This window comes from Gymnogyps californianus, chromosome 5 (genome assembly GCF_018139145.2).
Source record: "Gymnogyps californianus isolate 813 chromosome 5, ASM1813914v2, whole genome shotgun sequence".
NCBI classification, from domain to species: Eukaryota; Metazoa; Chordata; class Aves; order Accipitriformes; family Cathartidae; genus Gymnogyps; species Gymnogyps californianus.
The window spans coordinates 55,502,721-55,528,766 of record NC_059475.1 but is presented as its reverse complement, the minus strand read 5'-3'; the positions used below and the strand labels follow the sequence as shown (position 1 = coordinate 55,528,766).

The 26,046-nt window shown below is 42.1% G+C and overlaps 1 long non-coding RNA gene across 1 annotated transcript in view; it reads right to left on the bottom strand.

Moving 5' to 3' along the window:
- Nucleotides 1-1,554: 1,554 nt before the first annotated feature.
- The window catches only part of LOC127017159 (uncharacterized), a 140,377-nt gene continuing 115,885 nt past the window's right edge, over nt 1,555-26,046 (bottom strand). The window contains exon 5 of the long non-coding RNA XR_007766544.1: nt 1,555-1,998. This is a non-coding gene — a long non-coding RNA (uncharacterized LOC127017159). The remainder of the gene's footprint in view (nt 1,999-26,046) is intronic.

The following is a 26,046-nucleotide window of genomic DNA, read 5'->3' as shown; positions in this document are numbered from 1 at the left end:
CATTTTCTCACCGCTCTCACCCTGTCACGTTTTCATTAGCATGAGATTATTTTTGCTCTTTTTTCTTTCAGTCTTCATATTGGATTTCATTTTAATTTATTTACTGACCTTTTCACTTCTCCTAATGATTTTGTTATTGAATGTGCGATACCACAAGAGACTAAATACCTCTGTTTATGAGAGGTGCCCCTCAGGGTTTTCCAGGCTTGCTTTTATATCCTGCAATGAAATTCTGTATTTTTGAGACCAGTCCTAGCCCCTGAAAACCAGCAAAAAGCTCATTACCGATTCCAGAGGGACAGGACTGATCACTAAAATCAATAAGACTCTAGGATCAAACTTTTTACAGCTCCAGCTGACTTCAGTAGCAATCCTCCTTGTGCATCTGAGGACGCAATCCAAACCACAAGGCAGTAAACAATTAATTGACCTATTTTTTAAGAGGATACCTCAGAGTTAATGGGCAATGTACTTAGGCAGCTTGAGGCAGAACTGAGGTCTCATATTTTTAATGCTTCATATATTTATAGGTACTGAACTCTGAAGAAAAACGGTGATCATTATCATTGTACATTCCTGTCAAAAACACAAGTCAGAGAATTTCACTGCACCGACCTCAGTTAAAGCACATGTCAGAGAAGCGTAAAGGGTTAATGATCCTCACATTTAAAATATACTCTGTATTTACAGTCTGGATTTCACTTAAGCCCCTCACTACAGGCTCTCTAAATTTTTCTTTTCAACTGCATAAACCTCTGCTCACTTCTCTCAATATAAGTACTTAGAGAGTACAGATTTTGAAAGCCATAAATTCTGTGAATTTTGTAATATTTTGTGAGATGCCTCAATATTCCTTTCATTCGCTTTTTTTTTTTTAAACTATAAATAGAGCCTTCTTTCTGCAACCAGTCTCCAAAGGTCACCTTACAATGTTTTGCTATTTCCCGTATTAAGCAGCAATGCTTTTCAGCTGACATTCCAACTTCAAGTCATACATATGAGCATGATGTGAGCTTGCTTCAGATCACAGTGAGAGGGCTGCAAACAAGACCACTGTATAATTGCTGAGAAAAATAACATCCATTGTCAAAAAGGGCACTTCATCAAACAAAATTTAGCTGCATGAATACAAGTGTCTCCAAATATTTGGTTCATGCTAAAAATATAGCACATTTATTAAAAATATATATTTATAAACATTGTTATGAACAGACACAGATGTTAAGCAAATGAGAAAGGAAAAATAACCATATAATGTATTTCTCTCAACATTTTATCAGGTTTAGGCAGACCTTGCTCAATGGAATTGTTTTTTTCATGATTGCACCATATGTTCATTCTAAATAAAAAGCTTGTCAGATTCAATGTAAGTAAAAGCAAAAACCAAGAGAAAAAAATCATTTGACCTAACAGACATGTGATCTGTGCTATGATCAAGCTATCTTTGAGTTCAATCTTTGCGTGTATACAGTATACATTTGTAATTGTATATAGTGTACAGTTCCTTTTTTTTTTTTTTTTTAATTGTGTTAAAACAACATATCCCTGGTGGATTTCTTGAAAGCTACAACTTACATAATTGCAGTCATTTTCCCCCAAACTGAAAACCAAACCGAAAGGAAGAGGGCAGGACAGAAGAGTTAAGCTTGTTAAATTAATTGTGCTTCAGCCTTCGCTGCCTGCAGGCAGTGCTTTTATGATGTGTTAATATAATACAGAGTCAATTCTGATTAAATAACTTGTCAATAGTCAGCAATGTTTGTCGTCACTCTTAATGGCCGTTTTATCTGGTCTATTTGCATGCCGTCTAGTTTACAACGTTGTGTAAATATACACAAAAATGATCACAATGAGGTTCAGAATTGTCCCAATAATTCCAAGCATTGCCAAGATGGTTTCTTCTTTGCTTTCCTTTTCTTGACTGCTTTTATCTTCTTCATTTCCACTAGTGATTACCATCTTGGTGGCCAGTTTCTTTATGCTCCCTTTCAGGATAACCTAGATTTAGGAAGAAAAACATCAAAATGGATGGTCAGTTTGAGTTTCCAAACTCATATTAACAGTGGAGCCAATTGCAGAATTTTTGCCCCATAACGTGTTATATTAAGAATTCACTTTAAAAGGATTAATTTTTTACTAGCTATTTAGTAAACACTTAATTAAAATGATAGTTCAGCTAGCCTGTAGATTACTTATAACCCTCTGTAACACTCTCTGTTTATGTGCCAGCAATGATTCATAACGCATATAACTCATCTGCAGTGTCGTTACAAAACTGGTTAGAAATGTACCAACGAGGTGTGACTCCACCGGCATCAGTGGGGACTTTGCCTGCATTAGGACTGCAGGAGACAATCTTGTCAAGTTGCGGAGACCCTAGATTTACACTTCAGTACCAAGAAGCAAGTGGGTGAGGGAAATAAAACTGGGAAGACCTTGTTTCTTTTTAATAGGAAAAATCACCAAAAACAAAGGCATTTTGTCTCCTGACAAGAAGGAAGACAGCAGTGACTTCCTAATAAATAATTCAAAATAAAAGCAAAACCAAAATAACATCCATCTTGGCTTTTATTTTCCTCGTTCTTAATGTATGATGAAAAGTTACTTGCAGTGCAGTGAGCTGAAATGTATCGATCTGCCTGCAGGGAGAATACAGCCATTTCCCAAGTAGCAGCCTCAGCCTCTGAACTGCTTAAAAAAAGAGGATTCTTCAAATATGTGACCAGCCCTGACTCCCGGCACTGCTGGAGCCACAAACAAAGAAGCTCCCTTGGTCTTCCAGCCAGGTGCTGAGACCTGGGTAAACATTTGATTGTTCAAATTAGAAATGGATAAATTCTATTTATCTGTGCTTATCTAACGCTGCAAATTCTAACCTCACAGGCAAACCAGAGCGCCCCAGAAAACTGAAAAAGGTTGGCTGATTTCCCAAAGCCAATGGATCTGCCAACAGCTGAGTTCAGGCGATGCCCTGCTGTTGTATCCCGAGCTGTAAACCATATCCCATGATGTTTCTGCTGCAGGAAGCAGTGGTAGGATATAGCAAAAAATGCTCCTCAACAGCTCCTGCCTATAAGAGGGGTTTGGTTGGAGGAGAAAGGGGGCACAGACGCTTCCCTCATTCCTCCCTCTGCTAACCCGCGGAGCAAAACCACTAGATCCCATCCAGCATGGATGTTCAGGGTGGTGAGGGCTCCCCGAGAACAGGCCACCACCTGCATGGGCACACATCCCCCCCAGCAGGTAGCACCAGAGGGAAGCCCTGACCTGCAGCTCCACTGAGCTCCTGGGCTGTGCAGCTGCGGAGCAGCGACCAGAGTACCGAACGGATGGAAAGGAGAGAGGTGAGGAAATCCTGCGACAGAGAGACTGAGAGGAAAAACAGAGAATCCAGACAAAACAACCTGTATTTTTTCACATCTGCAAGGTGTTCATATATGGGACAGCGAGTAACTGCTGGCTACTGCCTAGAACGGGCATTGTGGTTGAATCCCAGCCAGTACAAGTGATTAGTGGTGAGTAAGGCAGAAGCGGGGGTCTGCGGAGGTGCTGCTGGCCTTTATAATTCCACTTGCATTAGCATTTACGTGTTTTGCCTTAGCGTCACCAAGTGATTCAGAGGAAAACAAGAACGAGGGAGTCAGTAACCTGAGGGCACCCATGGCAGATGCAAGTCAGCAGGAACAGGGGGCACCAGGCAGAGGGGTACTGTGTCAGACATCAGAGCATGCTCATCCAGCAGGTCTTCGGGTAACCTGCCCCAGGAGAGCAAAGCTTCAGAGGTACCAGGTACCTCCCAGGGATGCTGGCTCCTGCTGCCCCCCTCCAGGTTCCCTTCCAGCCCTCAGAAACTCCCTGGTCCCCACAGTTCCTCCAGCCACAGCCACCTGCAACACCTCCTGCAGGACCTACCTCTTCTAGCAGCAGAAGGGCTTTGCCATATTTGCCCCCAGCTGGTGTCCAGAGGAGGGCTTGGTTGCATCTGGCGGGTGCCATTCCTATCTTATTAATTGCCACCGTGCAGTCAATGATATCTTAACAAGCAAATTACCTCTGGGAAGTCACGGGAGAATTCCTACCAAAGCCATTTACATTAACCTCAGAACCCAAGCACATCCACTCCGTGTGGTATCGGACCACAAACCCACATCTCAAGCTATGACATGCAGCCATTACTTCACTCACAAAGCTATGAGTCATTTGGATATCATGTTCTTTTCCCCTTCAGTAACTGGGAGGTTTTCCCTCTGGCAAAATGTTTGCATTTCGCTGTTTATTTGAAAACTCAAGTGGGATCACAAATACAATCTGATAAAATCCCACACCTGGAACGCAAGGATTTGAGGGGAGGGTGAAGTCCTTTCTGGTTGGTTCCCACAGGAGCCAAGCGCTCTTGATTCAACAGTCTGGCTCCCACAGAAATATGGTCATCCCCAAGCATCTTGTGGGTCAAGCCCTTCTGGCTCTGAAAAAAGCCAGAGAAGGTACAATGGGTCTCTCTGCGTCCCATGGTTTGGGCAGAGTTTCCCATTCACATCAACAGAAACCCACACAGAGTAGTGCAGAGCCCCAGCTGGGGTGGATTTGCACATGCACTGCATCCACCCACACTCTTAACTTCGGCATGGTGATTCTGCACCACATGCACTAGACAATCCTGTTTCTAGGATTAATGTGAGCAGAGGCAGCGTGGGGGCATCTGAACCCCTCTTATTAACATCCCCAGTCTTTTCTTAATAAATCCAAACTGCACAGCATGAAGTTAGTGTCAAACTTTTTCCTGCAGGACACTAGATCCTAAAATTAACAGAAATCTAAAAAGTAGCTAAATAATGCACAAAAGAAAAAAGATATCAAAGGCTATTAGATATAAAGACAAAGCCTCTGGCTTAGGAAATCCTTGAGTTGTGAATTTTTTGGAAGCTAAGAAAGTATTCTGGGGAAGTACCACCACATCCTTGCCTTGTTATTGAAGTCTTTCCCAGGCACCCATTACTTGTTACTGAGAGAGAGGGGGTCTTTGGGCTGCACAGTCTCTGATCTGAGGTTGTACAATCACTTTTCTCCTCTTTGCAAGTTCTAATTATTAGCAAGGAGATACTGAGTGGTTTCAAATCCAAACAGCGCCAACTCGACTCAGACTGCCAGATTATTTCTGTCCCACTAATGGGACTTAACTGAGGGAGAAGGTCCTCAGTGTGATGCAGTGAAATATGCATGAAGAAGCTGGTGGCTGGGACATGATGAACATGAAGGAACAACAAGGAGGCAACAGCAGTCGAGAGTTTATACATGGGCTAATGCACAGTGTGATTTGTTGGAGGTCATCTCTGTTGCTCCAGTCATGCCTATGTGCTGTATTTGGCTCACACTATGATGCAGCCTGGGACTGCATGAACTGCATCCTTTTTGGATGAAACTACACCCAAAGACGTGCTCCAGGAGCTCTTCATGTGCTATAAAAGCAATAAAATAAATTTCAGTCCATGGCAGCAGGGGTCCAGACAAAAGCTGCTCTGAAGTAAAACCCCCAAAACACGTGTAGTGTGGACACTGGCACCATTAGTTTCCCTGGAGGGATTGCTCCAGCGGGTCCACATTGCTCACTATTTTATACATCACCTAAACGATGAGAGAGAGAGAGCACAATGGGCTTGGTATTAAGAAGCGTTTAACATTGAAACAGGACAAGACTGGGACCAAGCACAATTATATTAGTACTTTGCCAAATATAGCACTGTTGAAATCAAGGTAAGCGTTGACTTTGAACGGTGAGGAGACTAGAATCAAAATTACTTCTCCACATTTAAGGACTGACCTTGGGAGAAGAGGAGCACTCTCCTAATGGCAAACTCAAGCCTTTAACCTTCACAAATCTCATGCTCAGAGCAGTATTTTGGCTGGGTGGGGTTTGTGGGTGTTTTTTGCTACTGGGAAAATATTTGCTGTCAGTTTTAGTATAATTACCCCAATTAAGAAAATAGAAAAGTCTTCTGGCTTTCTGGGTACCTTTTTTCAGCCTTTACTATTCTCTTTTGGGAATTGATTTCATTTATTTGACATTGTTTCATATTTTTAAGATTCTTATGACACATTGCTCCTTTTATATTTTTCTGGTGGGACTTCATGCTTGTCAGAAACACTCCTTTTGCTTACCCAGAACTGCTGCTAGAACTGCTGAGATAGGAAGGATAGAGCGCACTAGATTTACCAGTTCTTTAATAACTATTCTTCTTATTTCATTACTTACTTCATTAGGAAAGCACTTTCCTGCCACATCAAAATTAATGTGTTTCCTACTTTATGTTGTAAGATTCATCATTAACCTAAAATCAGCCTTTTGAAAAGATATGTATTCCAAAAAGCTAACCCTGAAAATATATGTATTCCATGTATTCTGCATTGCACAGGGGGGAAAAGGACAGTTCAGTGTTTAAGGACACTCCTTGGACTATTCATCTCCTTGCACTACTGCTGACTTCTTATATATCTACGGGAAATCCACTTAGTCTCTCTCTGCCTCAGTTTCTCATCCGTGGGATTCTTTGAAGAACTGCCCAGCCTACATCAGAAAATGATCCATAACAAAAGTGAGGCCCCACAAATACTTCCAAAAGGGGGAGACACTAACATGAAAAATTTCAAATCCAAGTGCTATAAAATACACCCACTACCGTCTCCCCAAATCTGTGGGACCTGTTGCACATCACTGTCATTGCAAACAGTCCAGTGAACTAGGCAAAGCATTTCTAGCAAAAGGAGATAATCCTTACTCGTCTCCTCACTCTCAGCGTGAGCAGTGACTGAGCTAAAGGTGATGGCTTAGTGGCAGGGCTTTGGAAAAGGCAGCAGCAAGTGCACATTTGTGAATTTACTGCATTATGTTTGTCACATCAAAGATACAATGCACATCCCTCATAAAGTACCTGCCTCGAAATATCTGTCAGCTTTTGAGTATGCTGGCACCTTGACTTGCTCTTGAAAAAGTTCTGTAATCTTAAATCATTTCTCTTCCAAGTCATTATTTATGAGCTCCCCAAAGGGGCTGTGAGTGGAGGGCACAGCCAGCAGAAACAGAGCTCCTGGGAAGTCAGAGGAGGGGAGGACGGTCTGGGCTCTGCCAGGGGCCCTCAGCGCTGCTCCTGATCAGCCCCGTGCTGTCAGGTATTATCTGGCCCTTTGAAAAACAAGGATGAAAACTTCTGAAAAGCTCCCAGGGTCAGATGCTCAGCTGGCACAAAGCAGCCTTCCTCTCCTGAGTTCAGCTGAGCCACCTCCATTTACATCAGCTAAGGATCTGCCTCCTTGTAGTCAATCTAGCTTGAATATCAGCGAGCACAGCACAAGTTTGGTATTCTTAATCCATAATCACAGACAATCACCAGCCAAATTGTTTTGATATTTAAACTTGTTTACAGTCCCCAGGCTATTACTTGTGATGACACACTAAGAGATAAAAGAGCTTTAATTTTCTGAGGATAGTTCCACCCTCTGGGGATAAGAAACACACAGCGGAAACTTGTTTTGATTAACAAACTGAAGAGGGCACAAAGATCATACAAAGCCGAGTGTGAGTTCAGATGCTGCTGGAGCTGACACCTTCCCTTATCTCACAAAGAAGTGCTCGAATTACCAAGCAGGGAGGAGAGGCTCCTCGAGGATTTAACCCCACTTGAACGTCACAGCCAAGTGGAGTTCTGTTCCTTTCCTCCTAACAAGTTCTTTTAACCTCATTTTCCTCCAAAGGCAGACTTGGGAAAGTTGGGTGCTCAGCTCAAGTCCTGGACAGCCTGCAGGCAAGATGCTGAGCAAGGCAGTTAAGTGGATACTGCACTGCTGCTAGTGATCTGTGGGAGGAAGGCAAACTTAGCACACACATTTGTGCTCATTAGCAGTCCTTCTCCTAAGGATTACATTGGCGTATTCTCACTTCTGTGATGACTTTGTATCCACTCCCAATCCTTGTGCCGTTTTGACAGGATAAGTCTTCTCCTAAACTCCACTAACACAATATGTTGTTAGCTATCACTCAAGATCCTGCTCAGAGAAGCACTGGCGGGTGCAGGGACACATGTGCATTTATTTTTAGAGCTGGATTTCAGGGAACTGAAAGGCACCATGTAAATGCAAGATAAGGCCAAGAGAAGCTCTGGGGCCATAAAAAGCTTCACTGAAAGCTCATTCAGACACAGCAGCTTGCACAGGCAGTGTGCAGTATGTATGAATAGCAGATGAATTGAAATGGAATGAGCAGAAACTAATATACGGTAGAAATCAGAATACCTGAGAAAAGCAAAGACTTGCCATAACAAAAGGGAGAGGGGAGACAAGGAAAGATGCCCAGGGAGAGGTCTTTCATTAGAGAAAAAAGATCAGAAAGAGCAGGAATATGAGCCAGGTTCAATAACGCTCCCCAGCAGTGAGCAGAGAGACCAGTGCCTGAAGCGAAGAGATGTCTCAGCGGAGAGAGGACACAAGCACTTACATAGTCCTCAAGCAGGAAAATAAACCCACGTCAGGCTGCTGCTATGCTGGCAGGTTTTAGTCAGTGGGAAATACACGCTATTTATAGCACTACAGCCAGGATATTTCCAAAGGTCTCAGCAATGTGAGACCTCCTCTAGAATAAAGGGAAGCACTCAGCAGCAAAGAGGTTATTCTGAAAGGGCAGAATTCAAATAAGTAGTGCATTACAGGGCTCATCCTGCTCCCCACCATGGGTCTGATCCAGTTTGTTCTGGCAGCTGTTTTTGTCCCCCAGGCAGCTCAGAACTCAGAGGAGGCAAAGGACTTGCAGCCAGTTTTACAGTTTTACCTTGATTCTCCTCATTTATGTCGCTGGGACCATGCACAACCCTGAAATGCTCAGGATACCTAAGCTCTATTATAAAGAGACCAAATATTTTGAATACAAGTATCCTTATCTGAGAAACAAAGCTATGATCTGTAGCAGAATAGTGACCCTTAAATACCAGGCTACTACTACAGACTCTCCTTTACCTGCCTCCGTGCAGACAGTGCTATCCACAGACTCAGCAACAGCCTTTGGCTCCTCCACCTGCAGCAAGGTCTCCCATACCAGGATTCATAAGGCTTCACGAGTTCCAGTTTGTGAAAGAAACAAACCTGACTGAAATGGGAGTACGTCACCCTTTAACCCATCACCCTCTCCCCTTTGATACAAGATGCACTATGAAGAATGAATTGTTATTGATCAAAATTAACAGTCTATTTAAAACACAACTGGAAGCATTTACAATTAGAAGTCCAAATTTCACAAATCCAGAGATGATTAATTTTCTGGCTGGGCCCAAACAGTGGTGAAATTTCAGTATAATTCTGGTTGGTTTAGACTGGCCTATTTTGTGTTCACAATGCATGTTCCTGATACACAGCACTGTGCTTGGTTGCTTGGTGCTAATGCTCAGAAGCAGAAGCGCTTGACTCTCAGTTGGTACTGCAGCACACACTTGCCATTTTCCTCCTTTTAAATACTCGGTATTTCTTTTCAGACCTTTTGAGTCAAAAGAGTATTTCCTGCCTCCTACTATTCCTGAGCTTACCTCCTGATACCCTCTGTCAGCAAGAAGACGGCGAGAATGACATGATCTATGTTTATTTTGTTCGCATGAATCCCTCTGCAATGTGTGCAAATGCACTGGTTCTAAAAAAAATACTGTGTGCGCTCCATCTTCAGACAATTTACTGCTCTGCTGCAACAAACAGTTAGTGCTGAAAGATAAAAGTTGCATATTGTGGACACAATGACAGGGAACAGATCTCTTAGGCTCCCTCTTCATATAGTGTCTGCTGAGCCCCGTCCTGCAGAGCCCAAGGGGCTCCCGTCCCAGAAGCAGCAGCTGCAATGGAGAAGAAGAAGAGAAAACAAACATCAGCTCCGAACAGGTCTTTTGTGTCTCACCACTGCTCCTTTCCCATCAGTGGGGAAGGGACAGAAAGAGCTAGCCACAGTGGAGATTTCCCAGAACTGCCTTATAAGATGTCCAGTAAAGGCCAAACACGCTGTGGTGTTAGTGGGCATAAAAGCAGCCAAATGGAGCCAGACCACAGTCTAGCTGACGAGGTGTCCCCTTGCTGTTAGCTGATGCCAAAGGTGCACAGTGTGACTGTAGTAATGCTTACCCCACTGCACCTAACTGGAGTCCAGAAATCTGCAGCTCAAGGACTTTCTCTGCCAGAGGAAACATCTTTGGGTTTAATGCCCCTTCATAGATTTGTTTTCTCTAAATTTGTCTAATTGCTGCTTGAACTTATGTTATTATTTCTTTTTCTGTACAGTGTCCTTTAGCAATGAGCTCAAAAGATAATTGAGGGACATCTGAAAAAGTATCCACTTGTTATTTCAACCTGTTACACATCATTCCTCATTATGTAATTTGGGAAACAGGGAGTAATCAGCTTTTATTCTGCAGGCCACCTAGAATGCTGTAAGTCTCTTGCCATATCCCTGTAGTCACCTTTTTTCAAGACTGAAAAATCCAAGTCTGTCTAGTTCTTTCCTCTTACAGAAGCCATTCCATGCTTGTGGTTGTTTTTATTGCTTTTCTCTCTGCCTTTTCTAGTTATACTAGGGGGTTTTGAAGCAACAAAGGACAAAACCTTTCTGGGCTTCTGGTATTAACGTGGACCCTGTGCGCTGAAGATGTATTATCCTTACGCCAAAGATTCTATAATTTATACATACCAAGGTTGGTAAAAGGGAAACTTCTCATTCAAAGGAAAAAAAGAAAAAAAAAAAAAAAGGCTAACGTCTCTCCCTTCCACACCTCAGAAATTGTGATAGAATAAAGATTTGAAGTTTGAAGTCAGAGTTCTCTCTCTTATTCCTTTGCCCATCTTTCCTGAGCTTAAAAAAGCAGAACAACAAAAAAACTCTACAGTGAGCACACCTAGATGCTGGCATAGTCAGGTAAAAAAACCCAAAACAGACAACTGCTAAAAGCCTTAAAATTTGCGTTTTTCCCCAGATAAAAGCAGCATTAGCTGAAATAGCTATGTGAAAGAAGAAGATGTTAAAGTATCTCTTTCCATCATTTCAGATCTAAGCACCTCATTTTCTGTTTCAAGGGCATCTCCAGGGTTCTCTTTTAGGAGCAAAAATACGTTGAAGCGCTGTAAAAGGAAAAAATACAATACCCGAGTCTCAGAGAAAGACAGGTCTCCATTATCTGCCAGAAGGCACGTAACCTCTGTCATAAGCAATTTGAAGATCTGCCCTCACCACTGCATGCTGGAATGGAAACTGAGCTGCTTCAGAAGACATTTAAGAAATATTAAGAGATGGAAAAGTGACACAAATTTGTATTAATTTTTTGCTATATAATATCTCTAAATTCAGCAAAGGCCAAAAGATAATTTGGCCTGTAATGGATCAAACTACCTTTACCTCAGATGTGACCTCTCCTTAACAAAACAAATGTGCACCAGAAGAGCATGCAGAAGCCTGAGGGATATAACACTAAAGCTTCTCTAGAAAAAAGCTGTTAGTTTGTGGGTGCAACAACAATCTAGAAAGTCTAAAATCTCCACTTTTACTTCCAACTATATCTTTATTCCAAAAATTAATTATAGCTACATTAAGGTACACTGCAAATAATTCTAGCCAACTGACACTTTCTGATTTAGGAAAGTTGTGCCCAGGTTTTTTTTATAACTTTTTAAAATTATAACTGTTTGGTCTGAAATTATACATGCCAGCCATTTTTCTCAGGGAAAATATTTTCTGGGAAAAAAAATCACCCAGTTTTGCTGTTTATAGGAATGATGCTTGAAAATCAATTATTGTTTTTATAAAAACGTGGCAACCTGTTCTGTGAAATATTCAAGTATCTTCACTTTTGAAGCAAGGAGTGCATCATCTATTTTATTGTGGCTGAGATGGCTTGATATAAGTGCTGAATAAGGTCTTGTGCATCTGAAAATATGTTTATTTTTAAGTGATCAGTTTTGTAAAAGAAATTACCTCTTGTAATTTTTTTTCCTGTTTAATTACTCTCTTAGCTCAAAGCATCTTTGCAGCAGTTCAATAGGTTGAAATTACATTGACAGTTGTCATTATGATAATTTGAATAGCAAAAGGTTTTCAGTTTGCTTTAAAAAAATAAATTGTTTGGGTTTTTTGTAATTAATTTGCAAAGACCAGCCAAAAATGCCACAATTAAAGGTGATCCAGAATGAATTCAGCCTCCTGTTCATGTGTTACCAGGTTGGCTTTAGCTAAGCACTATTCTGTCCACCAAATTCCAGCTTCAGTCAGAGCACAGTGCATTTGCCATAGAAGAGGAGAGAAAGAAGCTTTTGCTTGTAGGATGCTTCAATTTTTTTTGCAGAATTTAAAAGATGGCAGGAGAGTCATGAGAAGAGGAGCAGCAGTCTTTTGTCTGCAGGCGTGAGATGTTGCCCCAAGGAACAGGACAACTCACTCACACCATGCTTTTCAAAGCTGCTCCCCTGTTCTGTATTTCTGGGAGCCTGCCTTGGGCCTGGAGGCTTGAATATCTGAAAGTGGTGAGTACTGCCATTGCAGTGGAAGCCAACGGGAGCTGCAGTATGTGCTGCCAGGTCCTCTAAAAAAATTACGTCGGGCACCCACAATTATGGATACTTGTAATCTTACTCTTTTTTGCCTTAGGTTACCAGCTATACTAGGGAGTAATGATACCTAGAATTGTTATTAAGGTGCTGTAAACGGAAATAAGTCAGTGTTTGCACGTGGCAAGGACCTGCACAGTGGAATATCCTGGAATGCCCCAGTGGGAAATAGTTTTGCCTTCACAGCAGAGTCTGAGTTATGCATTGAACAGTGAAAAGAAAATCAAGTATTGAATTCACAAACTGTGTCATCTATTATGTGCACCAAGCGAGACTCAGATCCTGGGCAAAAATAGTCTGTGACTGATGCACCTGTGCAAGGTGGCAAATTAATGGAGTAGAGACAATTTTACTTGCAGCATTTCTTAGCTTCAAGTGCTGAGCTGTGCAATCTTGATAATGTTCTTTTCACATACTGTTTTGTGTGCAATTATTACCTATATCAGCCCAAATTTAAAAATAGAGCACTTCCCTATTGAATGCCTCTTTTAGGACACAGTTGCAGCTGACTCTTAAAGGTGCCACTAACCTGCAACTCGTGCTGAAGGCTACTGGCACCGTCACAGCAACACCATCCAAACGCTGAAAATTTCAAAGCCTCTTTCAAAGTCCTGGGATGAGCACTCCGAAACAGAGGCAGCCGAAAATCCCTTACTGCTTTTAAAATATTAGACTTAATAAGATAAAATAACAGATAATTTGAGGAAGAAGCTAGTTTCTCAAACAAAGTTATTGAAGTAGGATAACACTCCAGGCAACCAACTCCCACACCTTTTATCATCATCATTAGTCATTTATATTGCAGCAGCATGCAGCAACCCCTGCTGACGTCTGGGCTAGAAACCAGACACAGATAGCGAGAATGACACCTAGCCCAAGCAGCTTACAAAATTACAACAGTACAAAGTACGGGAAGGGGAGGGGGGAAGAACAGAAGGTTGAAGCAAGTTGCTGAAGGTCGATTTGCACAAACCCGGCACAGCCATGAGAGCCAGGCCCTCCATCCACGGGAGCAGCTGCCCCTCTGGCTTGTGCTCAGAGCAAGCACAGCATGGGGGAGAGGCAGCAGCTCGACTTGAGCAGGTCCTACGCTCCTGGGGAAACAAGCTGGTTATGCGGGGAGTAGCACATTTGGGAAAACATGAGAGCAAGGTGACACATCTCCTCTTCAGGGCCCGGGGCAGAGCTCTGTGGCACAGCAGAGAAGTGGGATTTGGGAGTGAAAAGGTCATGACTGACTCACCAAACGCTCTGACAAGGCCATCAGGACGGGCAGTGAAGAAAGGAGTATGGGAAGAGCTGGATTTCCTAACCCCTGTACACTGGTGCATTGCTATAACAAGTGCTTGCTGCTGGGAGTTGTGGATATCACACAGTCACAGAATGGTTGAGGTTGGAAGGGACCTCTGGAGGTCACCTGGTCCAACCCCCTCTGCTCAAGCAAGGCCACCTACAGCCAGTTGCCCAGGACCGCGTCCAGACAGCTTTTCAATATCTCCAAGGATGGAGACCCCACAACCTCTCTGTGCAACCTGTTCCAGTGCTCGGTCACCCTCACAGTTATGTGCTTCCTGATGTTCAGAAGTTTCCATTGTTCAGCCACGGATGTCACCTTGTATATGGAGCAAAGCCATTTGGATTCATTTTTTGTCCTATAGCTTACTCCTAGTCTCTTTAAAAACATACAAATGGTGTGGCTATAGATCTGGAGAGATTATTTGCGTATGTCTTCCAACTCTGTACAGTATGCCTAACAACCCATGTTCTTTCTCTGTCTGCAGTGGGTACTGTACTATGTAAGGAACATACTTTGATAACTAATGTAATGCAACATACACATCATGTTGCCTCAAGGTCATGGTAAATTGTATCTGTTCATATGATGCATCTTGACGTACTCTAATGTAGTGCCAGTAATTTAAAACAATGCCCATATAAAATGTGAATAAGACCAAGAACATAGCCACAAAACTGAAAATATTTCACTGCTTTCTTATATTAAGAGTATTCAGTAGCATATTAGTAATTCTTCTTAAGGATTTAGGGAAAGGACTGTATATTTTGCTACATTTTTCTTCAATGGACACCAAGCCAAATTCCGTCCACAAAACCTTGAGTAAAATTACTGTTAAAAGGAAAGCTAATCTGGACTTATGTCCCTAGAACAGAGAGCCAAATTTAACCCTGATTTTTTTTTAACGTATAATGGATTCCTTAAAAATATTGCTTGCAACAAAGAGGCTGCTAATAATAAATAAAATATTCGTAGTATCTGAATTATGCAAAATTGGTCATTGGAGATGATTGTGTGTAAGTCCCAGAATCCTTATAACACACAGGGAGAGCACCGAGTCCCACTGAACTGGTGTGATAAGTGAATGAATAGCAACATGCCTAGAAACAGTAGGTTGGTAATGTTTCTTTCAACTTAATTTTCAAAACAAATTTTTTGTCTGCTATGAATTGTTGCCCAAGATATTCTGCATGTTCACACAGACCTGTTTTCTATTCTAGCAGCTGTCAAACCATCCCTGTAGGATTGATGCTTTCTCAGTTAAGATACTTTGAGTACATTTGTAAAGTATCCATTTGGTTCTACTCATATTTTTAAAGCCAAATGGTTCCTCTAGGGAGGTGTTTATCCGTTTCTTCCCCTTTCATGCTGTAAGGCAGCATCAAGGAGTGCTGGGGTGAGGTAACTGGGAGAAATGAGCACACCAGTAAAAAAAAAAGCTTGTGGTCATGGACCATCTAAAACCCACAGAAGATGGCAGTCCTGCGGTGGAACAATGTTCTTCAGGCTCTGGTGAGAGAAAGGACTTTCCTCACAAAGCAAAACTGGGAAATGTGCACTAATCATAGAAGAGATATTCAGGTATTGCCAGTTCATGACATTTAAGGAAATTCTAATAGATACAAAAAAATTTAAGATCCTGTATGAGTCACATATCTGGGATTAAAAAAAAAAAAAAAAGAAAAAAGGCACTTGGGCCAAACTTCTGCAAAGGCCATTGTGGGCTAATTTAAAAGACCAAACTAAATATTAGTTCAGGTTAACCTGAAAATTCTGATTGGAATAATTCATTCTCTAAGAAAACTTCTGGATTTGCTGTACTAAGTAGAAAGAAATGGAAGGCTGCTTGATGGGCAAAACTCAGTGTTGGTTCAATTCTGGACTGAGAAATTATACCTTCTAGTGAATACTCACAGACACTGGTAAACATAATTAACCTATTCAATGATACCATAGCATTCCTAGATATTATGATTTCAGAACCTATCTGTAATGTAAATTAAACAGACAGTTGTACTGATTAATGTTAGATGTGAAAGGAATAAGACTAGGTGACTGAAAAATTGAATGTGCAAAGTGATTTGAAATACAGTGCCACTCTACCACCCATCTAGAAAACCTGAGGCAGAGCAAGATGAAAAACTTTATCTAAATTCATGAAGCTGCCCACTGAAGCTCCAGAGAACCGAACTCTTTTTCTCGGTTTCCAGATCAGTACCCTATTCTTCGGACCACATTGTCTCTCTGGACCATCTGGTTTAAACTGATGCAGCTCGGCTTCAGTTTATACTGGTTGAAGTCTTGCAGCATAAGCTTTTTAACAAGTCACTTTGCAGCACCAACAATTTAATTCAGCTTAACAGAAACATAGAAATAGAAACAGTAAAATGTCTTTTGACCTTTGCTGTTGGCTACAATCAAAACCATGCAACAAAAAGAGCAGAGAGGAAATGTAGGACATACGCTCAAGATGATGAAAAAAATGTTTGGGCATGTAACACAGTACATTGAAGAAAACATTCAAGAACAATCCATCCTGCTGAAAATATTATTCCCATAAGGCTGCAAGGGTCAGTGTCATCTTAGATTACGCACTGTACAAGTGCCAGCCATAGAAGACGACCCACCACAGGCCCTACACTTTTGGACAGGAGGTCACTAAACACTAGCAATTGATCTATGGCTCTAGAGACTCCAAGGAGGGGCACAAAAAAACAAATAAAATGTGCAGTTTTCCTTTTTTTTTGCTATTATACTTACTATTTTGCTAAAGAAGAAGATGAATAAAGCATTAATAATGACACTGTCCTGTCAGTTCAGTGTTAATCAATGCCAATGATGAATGAACATAAATTAACACAACTCAAAAAAACATCCTTAAGCTAAATTCCTCTCCATTTCCTCCTGATACAGAAGCAACCTTCCAAAGATTTGTCTTTGTTTGAAGTCATTTTTCTCCAAAGACTTCCCGGCTGGTTAATTACATTCACACAAGCCTGTCTAACTTCAGAACTCAAGCTAAGTCCTATTTTGCTTATCTTGTCAGTCCTTAGCTTCTCCCAAACATCACTGACACAGGTAGCATATCTGACCCTTGCTCTCCTCACAGGGTTGGGACTTTGTGTCACCCTCTAAACCACTCTTTTTTACGCTGAAGCTGGAAGCCATGTTGCGCATGCCATGGGTCCGACAGTGGACATCCTTTTGTCATGCAGAGACTTTATCTGTTGAGTTTGGCATGAGCGTTGCCTCAGTCAGACCACAGACCTGGCTCTGCATCTCCAGTAGCCTTTCAAGTTGCAGTCTGACATTTGAACCATACTTTTCAACTCCTTAGATCTCCAGATGCCAAGCACACTCCAATAATTCACATAGAAATTCTGCACAGTGACTGGTGACTGAAATGCAGCCAGCTCTCAAGTGAAGCACAGGCAGTTACAAACCAAAGAGCCATGCCAAATGGTCCAGAGGAGAGGAATGGATGAAGGTTTTTTTCTGAAGCGAAAGCGTATGGCAAATTTATATAGGGAAATGTCTTATTCCATGAATCAAAAGACGTAACCTTTCTTTGCCAAAAACTGGAGAGCCTAAAAGCTCATAACTCTACATTAGTACAGCAATTATATTAGCTTTCCTGTATTTTAAAAACCCAAGACAAAAGTTTAATGCTTCTGACTTTGCTTTTTAAATAGAAAGTAAGAGTTACACTACACAAACTCCAATTTAAAATCTCAGCGGGGCTGACAGCTGTGTTGAAGAAGAAAGCTTTTTCACGGTACAAGCTTGTAGGTTTATTTTAATAATGGACATTTTCTTTCCATAGATCCAATATTTATATTCTTTTTGTTATTTGAAAACCTGTCTGGGGACACATAAATCTGCCTGCATCATAATTACACTTGCCTACATTTCATGCCTACAGTCAGACTAGGACCTATGGCAGCAGCCGTAGGAAAACTGGACAATCTATTCTGCATGGGTTAGTAAGAGAGACTCCAGTTATTTTTCCAAAAGAACAATCTATTTTATGGAGAAGAAATTTATTCTGTCAAATTTTCAGGAAGCTAAGGTTTGGCCAGGAGCATTTTTTGGCTTATTTCTGAAAGAAAACATTCAGAGGACTCCTGAGTCTGCCATCCCAAGCTCATGACTCCCTTTCTTCCAGTCGTTCCCAATTCCTTCTTCCTTTCTCCAGTCCTTTCTTCACTGGAGCTTGCTTGGAGAGTGCAAGCCAAAGCAGGAGCTGCTCACTGGCAGGGATTTGTTGCAGGTAGCTTGCAGAGCAAAGCAGCGTTGCTGCAGCTCACTGTGATCAGGGAGGAAAGGAAGATGGATGTAGGCCGGTGGAGTCCTTCCAAGAGAAAGCTTAGGGTTGTACAACTAATAGCTACATTCAAACCCTCACAAATAATCCAAGAATCAGGCATTTTATGGAAACCCACTGGCGGTGTTTTACGTTGAACACTGCTGTTTCTTGGACTACAAATGTCAAAAGCATATCTGTAGTGATGCGCTGCTGCAGGCTGGCCTTGGGAAAGCCTTCATAAAAATCTGTCAGTGAGGCCGGGTAACTTCCCTCCTCTGACAAAGTCATCCATTCTGGTCACAGCTACGCTCTCTGCACTCTCCCTGGGGCTAAAGTAAACATTACTGAGGAGAAAATGTGCATGACCGACAAATGCACAGCACTTCACCACATGCAGGTATTTGCAAATAATTAAGGATAGAATAGCTTTCTCATAGATACCTGCATGTACACCATGCTCTACCAGCGTGATGACCGTGCCACCCTCCATACACTTCACAACCAGTTAAGAACAAACTCTTCCACACCGCACTTACAATAACATTTCTGCTCTACACTGTTGCCTATCACAGGAAGGATGGCTGAGTGGCCAAAGCACCAGGTGGGGACTGTGGAGTTAGGGCTCTGGGGTCCCAGGAGGCACCTCCATAAACATGGGGACACCCTTTGCAGTTGGGAAGTTGGTCAGCATGAACAATCCTGGCTCTGAGAAAATGCGCCTCCATCCTCCCCACTCATTAGCACGCTCTTCCCAGTTATGTGCTGCCGGGAAGATGCTGTGCAGAGCTACGAAATGTTTCATTAAAGCACATGATTTCCACCTTGTCAAAGCACTGTATGGGCTGCCTCTCCCCCACTGTTGCCAGGTGGTAATTGGTAACCAGGAAAACAGGGATTTACAAAAATGGCTGGTCCTCATAGAGGGCACATTGCCCTCTCTCAAGAGCCGTAATCCCCCTGTTAACACAAGTCTCTGTTGCCTTCCTTCTGTTTTCTCATTCCTGACTCCTTGTAAATGCTAATTTTGGGGTTGTTTCTGTGTCATTTTGCTGTCAAAACTGCTAACACTAGAATATTACTAGGCATCTCATCAAAGAAAGATTTACAGATGTTTGGTCTTCATAATTTTGTTATAATTCTACACTTTTTTTTTTAACAGCACAGTAAACAAGGTATTTAAAACCTCCCAAACATGGCTTATAAATTCCTCCTGTTCCAACTTGCAGTCATTTATAACTGACATCAGCTATATCTCTGCTGCAGTTACAGGACTGCTGCACACATAACCATGCCTGAGGTAGCTTCAACACAGCCAGGTGGGAGCAGAAGTCACCTAGAAAGTACAAGGTCCTGGACCCTCCATGAGGAGCAGCTACCTGAAACCACAGCCACAGTTTTGCTACATCCATTAGATGCACCCCGAAGCCCATGCCCTACCGTCTTTCCTCTGCCTATTCCTTAATCCAGCTAGATCAATGCCAGCTGGGTACCTTTATACAGGTTGTTTAGTACGAGTGTAAATAAACACCTTAGATGGAGATATGCAGTCATTTTACACGGAGGAAGAAGAAATCAGTTCCTTTCATTGTCAATCATTTACACGGAGTTTTGTGGCTGACAAACTGGCTCTTTGAGTGAAACTAAACAAGACGTGTGCTAAATCTCGGAGATATCCAGTTGCAGAGCTGCTCCGCTAATACCAGTGGAGATCTGCACGCAAAGGCATTGTACAGAGACACAGAGATGTGCCCTGAGCATTTGCTGAAGCCCTAAGTATATGGCAGATAAATGTCTGAAGCAGGAAAAGAATGGAAATAAAGTTTCAGGTAAAGAAACAAAGTGCAAACCCACAGTCTGTTCATATTTTCTACAACAGCAACTTGTACTGGTGGTGATGATGAAACCAGCCAGTGGTGTGATCCAGCTGTGGAAGAAATCAGTGGCACAATTCTCGCCGACTCCACCAGGTACTGGATTAGGCTTTGAAAGTAAAAGTTGATGTCGTGGTTTAACCCCAGCCAGCAACTAAGCACCACACAGCCGCTCGCTCACTCCCCCCACCCAGTGGGATGGGGGAGAGAACCGAAAAAACCCCAAACTCATGGGTTGAGATAAAGACAGTTTAATAGGACAGAAAGGAAGGAAAATAATGATAATGATAATAATAAAATGACAATAATAATACTAAAAGAATTAGAATATACAAAACAAGTGAGGCACAATGCAATTGCTCACCACTCACTGACTGATGCCCAGTCAGTTCCTGAGCAGCAATCCGCCCCTCCCGGCCAACTCCCCCCACTTTATACACTGGCCATGATGTCATATGGTATGGAATATCCCTTTGGCCAGTTTGGGTCAGCTGTCCTGGCTGTGTCCCCTCCCAACTTCTTGTGCCCCTCCAGCCTTCTTGCTTGCTGGGCATGAGAAGCTGAAAAATCCTTGACTTAGTATAAACACTACTCAGCAACAACTAAAAACATCAGTGTGTTATCAACATTATTTTCCTACTAAATCCAAACCACTGCACTATACCAGCTACTAGGAAGAAAATCAACTCTATCCCAGCCGAAACCAGGACAGTTGCCCAGACAAGCAATGGTGGCAGAAACAAAAAGTACTTTCTCATAACTTAAGTCACCCAAATTGCTAGCATATACTGTGTTAGTCCCTGAAAATGACTCACATAGTAAGTTACAGCTCCGGTAGCCTCAAAGAAGAGGACCATGTGACAATGAAAATTCACATAAAGTCTCTTTCTTTTAGCTGTCCTCCTCTCGTTTAGTAACAGCTTGTACTGAGAACAGCCCCTGCCTCATGCTGCAGCATTGCTTTCTAGCTTAGGTATTTAAGGAAAGCATAGATACACCCACAGAGACAACAGCAAGATGTCTAGTTACCAGTTACTTTTAGCCACCCTTTGTTGTTCTGCGTGCTTGCAGAGTTAGTTATGGAAGTTGCATTCACTTAGAATTTAATTCTTTAGAAGAGGCTGTTTCTCTTACTGTTTGTACAATGTCTACCACTGTCAGGCCCTGATCTCAATAACTGATAATAGCTGCAATCTATGTGATAAGCACAGGACAAAAAGGCTCCCAAATTTCAAGCAAACCCTCTTCTTGGGTGGGATTCATGTTCTCGGAGGGGCTCGTGATGAGCCTTGCAGCCGTTCTGAGCACCTGCAGTTCCCGTGGGTGCAGCAGGGTCAAATCCTGCCAGCAGCTCGCAGACACAGCTTCTGCTGCTGCCTCTCGCCCACAGCCAAGCAGAGCACTGAGCTGTGCTCAGCCTTGTTGCTTTCCATGTGTCCTTCAGGACCTGAATTGCACGTGCTGTAATAGATCCAAGAGGTTCCTTTGAGCTCATGGTCCTGCACAAACATAAATCGATGTATTTATTGTATTCTAGGTTATGTGAAAAAGCATCAGCCTTGCATATTTGTGCTGTATCACCCAATCAGTAAGCTAGAAGAAGTAGGGCCAAATCCTGAGAGGGTTAAGCCAGTCAAGCTACATCAGCAAACACCGTCTGAAAGCATAGACAGTTTGGCGTATATCTTAAACTGTCAGGAGGAGCAGCCAGTGAGCAATGCAGTACTTGACCTGTCAGCATGATACAGATCGTTTACATAGCTTTTTACAAACATTAACAGATTAATCCTCACCTTGGGACACACAAGCAAGGTTCAGTAGGCCTGACAAACAGATCTGGAAGCTGACTCACACAGTGGTTGTAACCTGATTTCCAGGAGAACCGAACACCTTTACACCTTATAAAAGCAGAGAACGGGATAGGACTTCATACCTCCATACCAGGAGAAAAAGAAGTGTAAAGCAGATAGCAGCTTTGGCCCAGCCACTCGTGTCTGTGAGGAACTGGGGCTATGGGGACTTTCTTAAGTGCTGATTTCCTGGCTCGTCTTCAATTCACACCAGCTGTGAGATCCCAAGTAGGATGGTAGCTCTCACCCTGGCACAGAGGACACAGGCGCGTTCATATGCAAAGCACTGCATTTCACACCCAAAATGTAAAGCAAACCAAGCAGCTGAAGTGGAAAAGTCCTACCTGGTTGCAATTTCCTTACCCAAACAGCTATCTAAAGCATCTCAGCTCATTGCATTTCAGGGGATCTGTTTCTAAAAGCAGTAGCAGTCGTCACTTACTAACACATGGGTGAAAGTTGAGTCCTGTGCACAAGGCTTGGGCTTTGCATTGAGGAGCGGGAAGGATCTGTGATGGATATGGCCCACAAAATCATACTGACAGAGCCCATAGACCAAGAGAGAAAGTGGGACACGGCCGTGGCCCATGTGGCCATGCTGGCTGTTTCATTTAATTACCTGGGAGACATCATTCACGCACACATCATTTATGCAGCTGAGGGGTCTGTTATTAGCAGTATCACTGAGGACTGAGGAGTAGTCCATAAGCCACAGGGGACTGGGAGATCAGGTCCCTGGAGAGGCAGGACAGGGAGTGATGCCACAGCTGTGTCTCTTTGCAGGAGGGGCATGCATGTATGCACCGAAGGGGCGAGAGGCTCAGTTCATACACGCATGCAATGGACAGATGTACCCAGATACACTGTCATGGGGGTTAGTGATGTGTGTCCCCATGGACTGGGATAGACACAAAAAGGGTCAAGGGAAGATGCATCTGTACAGGCATCTGCTAGAGATGTGTGGGCAAAGAGCATATGCCACCGGATTCTTAAGATATATAGTAATTCATGTGTTGTATCTTGGTAAAAATGTTTGGGATTTATCCCTAAAGAACTGATGTCAGGAAGGTCTCCTCTGTAATGAAGGAAATTGCTTATTGATCCTGTCTGTTTGCATCATATTCACACTGTACTACTCCCGTGCTTAACCTGCAGGGATCCAGAAAGGTTGTTTCTCTCTTCACGCATGACTTGACTTCTGCAGGGAGATGCTGCACCTCCATGTGAGGCTCCAGAGACGGGCTGTGGGCAGGAACAGGTTGTGAGGTAGGGAGCACTAGTGTTTCCGATGTTAACATCCCTGTGATGCCCATTTGGTGTGCCTTCTTCATGTACTCATAAATCTACTGAAAGCCAGATGAGAGATCACAAACAAATTTGGAGACAGATTCAGCAAAAGTATTGTAGGATTCTCTCTGAACATTAGGTATGGTCAACTTTTTTTTTCCAAAGGAATATAAGGCTTTAGTGATGCTTTTGATCTATCTCCTCTTGTGAAACATTGCAGATGTGACCCGTGGTCTTTTACTAACTTACTAAAATTCAGTGAGGAGGACTGGAATTATTTTGTGGTGAGCATGAATGGATGGAGCAGATGCTCTGTGGGCCGTTCTGCATGAAACATCCATTGCATGATTTTCAGGGTGGGGACAACAACTAGACCCAAAGATACCAGTGATCCCTTACAATTCCATTAGAAAGCACATGAACAGATGCAGAATTTGAAGGATAACAATTAGGAGCAGAAGTAACAGACCAACCCTTCCTCAACCAGCTCTCATGTGCTAGTGATATTAAAACCATATTACAAGGTACATCACATTGCACACTCAGGATGTTCCCAGTGACATGATACATTGAAACACTGAGCATTACACCAAGTCACGTCAAAGATGCTGTTCCCTTTATACCGAGTTAACAATATCTCAGAGTGGTTCTAAAGGAGCGGGTACAATGTAGATTGTCACACATTTCCGTAGCAGTGTTTTGAGAACGCATTCAGCTGTGCCAAGCTTGAGAGGATTTTGATGCAACGTAAAGCATTTGCTACGGAACGAAAACACAGGAACCCAAAACAAATGGATATCACATCAGTGAAATGGACGACTCTTCTTAAGGAAAGCTTTGTTTTCTGGCTTTGATTAATACAGATAGAGAACAAGTACTATGTTCAGCAGCACAGAAACAATAGTATCCTAAGGGGCATTGTGGTCATCCATTAAGAGCCACTTTCAAGAATGCTTTAAAAGCCCTTCCAAAATCCTACCTTCACCTGCTAAGTATTTTGTACTGCTTCTATATTCAGTGAAAAGTTACATTTGCTGTAAGTACCTGAACAAAGAGCTTTCAACTGGTTTTTGGTTTAGGCACAAAGTAAAAAAGAAATTCCAACAGCAGACAGGTCACAGGTCTTAATAAACCGTCTTGCCATCTGCTTTCTCATCCAAAAAGTTAAATGTTTTTTTTTCAAGCATCAGACTTGCCTTTCTTAAAGGAAAGTTTCTGGTACTCTTAACACAGTTCAGTAACATCTCACTTTACAGACAGTATTGCTTGGTTTTGGGATGTGTCAAAGTCAAGTCCTAATTTTTCTCATCAAATACATCACAGTTTCACACGGAGGAGAAAGTGCTGCTTTTCAATATCTAAAGACATATGCATAAAATTATAAGTCGCAAATTTTCAGAAGTCAGAAGTTAAGAATATGCACTGCATTAATATCCTCATTAAATGGGTAACGAACTATTAAGGCACGATTTATATTCACAAACACCACGTTGTTTTCTACTCACACCACTCTTCTCTGTCTAGCTTGGTTCAAAACTGGAACAGGCATTCCTCCACACTGTTTTCTCATAAAAAGATGTACCAGACATCCTTGACCCTTTTTGCAATCTCTTATTTCATCAAAGCTTACTGATCTCTTTGGCTCATCAACTTTGCTCCAGGCCTTTTGTTTCTGAAGCTCGTACCATGAATGAAATTATTTATTTATGTTCATGGATACTCCAACGTTTCTTAGCCAACTAAAAACCACCTTACCTGTCAAAGTTCAATAATTACCCTACTATAATAATTAGATTTACTTTCCTGATCTATTAATGTTGTAGGAAATATACAAATATTATAAACCCCATGCTCAGATCCTCAAAGGTATTTGGATCCCTTAGCCCCTCTGATTTAAAAAAGAACTAGGGGCCATATGATATGTTAAGTTCTTAAACACCAGCATGTGTTTGAACTTAAACACTTCTATGTATTCTAATATCCAAGGTTCCATGGAAAAATTGCTAGCTTAACTGGAAAAGCCTTTCACAACATCTTTTATGACATTTACAGATAACATTAGGTCTAGTTTAGGACGCAGGGCTGAGGTAGGCTGGGGACAACCCTGTGCACCATCACTGCTGATGAAAATAGAGTGCAAGTGATCCTCCTGGCTGCCCTGAGCTCTGTGCATTGGAGAACAGTATTTTGAAGCAAGTTACGTAGTTGCTTGCTATAATGGAGTATATACTGACTAAGGCATTCCTTTCTAATTCTTTTCCATTGTAAGCCAGTAAAAAGTTCATGTCAGAAAAAATAAAAGAGTGTACTTTATGCAGTAGGGTGCATTTTAAGTTCTCTTCTTAACATTTCTCAGGAATAAAACACAAGTGAAATGAGGTTTCCAGTGGCAGTACTGCTTTTAATCAGACTTTCATACTCTTCTACATTAGTACGTTATTGGGTAATTGGGTAAGTACAGTACCTGTCAGCATCCAGAGGTGTGTCGCACCTGGAGCTGTATAAGGAGACCAGAGTGAGGCAGATACCCCTTAAGCTTCTGGGATATTCTGCTGCAGAACTCATTCCAAAACTCTGGTACATTTGCAAAAAGCTTTTTTACCTTCTCGACATGTACAAAATTTTCCTGGGTTTGTATTAAGATGCCAAAGCAGATTTTTTTCCCCAACTTCAGATGTAATTTTAGCAGCTAAGTACTTTTTGTACACACTGTCTTTTCTTTTTTCATAAAGAGGATAAAAAGCTGAAAGATTACCTTGGACAGAGGAGGCATACCAGGGTTAATAAGAATCACTGTTAGGTACCATATTCTCTGTGTCATCTTTT